Source organism: Cyphomyrmex costatus, unplaced genomic scaffold, assembly GCF_001594065.2.
Source record: "Cyphomyrmex costatus isolate MS0001 unplaced genomic scaffold, Ccosl1.0 scaffold28, whole genome shotgun sequence".
NCBI lineage: Eukaryota > Metazoa > Arthropoda > Insecta > Hymenoptera > Formicidae > Cyphomyrmex > Cyphomyrmex costatus.
Genome location: NW_017276910.1, coordinates 583,178 through 584,536, shown reverse-complemented (window position 1 = coordinate 584,536; position 1,359 = coordinate 583,178).

Below are 1,359 nucleotides of genomic sequence, written 5' to 3'. Positions count from 1 at the left end.
CACCCCCCCCCCCCCCCCCCCCCTCCACCCGCGCACATTAGGGGCGCATTAGTTACACCCGAGTGCGCTCGAGCGACGACGCTGATTAGACGCCAGCCCCTTATTTTCCTCCTATTGGCGAACACGTCCGATCTCGTGTCACGCGAACGGCCATCGTTTAGCGCATAATTTTTTTAGGATAGCTTCGCGTATAATTAGCGCCGCGTGAACGCTCACCCGGTAATTTCGCGGTACCTTTTGTCTAAGTACTTTGCCATTCTCTCTCTCTCTCTCTCTCTGTTTCTCTCTCTCTTAATGCACCCTCTCGACACACGCTCCCCTTTCGTTCCCCTCTCATCGATCGTCCGTAATTGTCCTCGGGAACGCGATCGATGAGCGATTAGTGATATTACGACTAGCGATACGATAGAAGTTAATCCGAGTACTCGTAGCGAAGTATCCGCGGCGAGCAGGGGTCGTTACGTTCGTTTACTCTTGTACTCTGTTCGCATCTCACCTTCTGAACGTCACGAGATCGAGCGTAATCGTCAGCAGATTGGATGCATTCCGTGCGTTTCTTCCAAAGGCGAAACAAAGGGATGTTTAATGAACTTTCTATAATGAGCTATTACTTAAGCTCGAAGTCTTAAGCCGTAAGAAATATTGATTGATCGTAGTCAATTATTCTTCTTACATTCGACTGTGATTGGTTAGTTTCTTCCAGATTGAGACTTAAAGTTTAGGTAATGGCTAATTGTAGAAGACCCATAGGATAAAAGTAGCGAGAATTATTGCAACAGTTACGCCATAATTTCGACGATAAAACTTTAATACTGATAGAAATCAAACTTTGTATCTATACTGGTCAATTTAATACTAGAAATTACTTATTTCAAAAATAAGTAATTAATCGCTACTTCTAGTATTAAATTTTTATTTTAAAGAATTGATCGTAATTATGATAATTCGCAGTGATTACTCGTACGTTTCGCGAAACAAATCTGATATAATCTAGTCATAGCTCTCGTCTCAAAACGGGAAACGCACGGAATGACGAGGGAAAAAGGAGCGCGATGCATTCGAACGAACGCGCAGGTCATTCCGCGATTCCGCCGCGAATCCTCGCGAGGATTCCTGATCCACGACGATGGACAGGACGTTTTCATATCGCGAGAGGACGAGTGTTAACGTCGTCGAAGACGGCCGGAACGTCGCGTCGCGCGATCGCGCCGCGTGGTCGCCGCTTGTATTGTACACGTACATACGTACACGCATTATACGCTACATAGCGATTCGTTTCTCCACGAATTACACACGTATACATATATAAAAAATATATATATAAAATATAAATATATATAAATATATATATATATATAG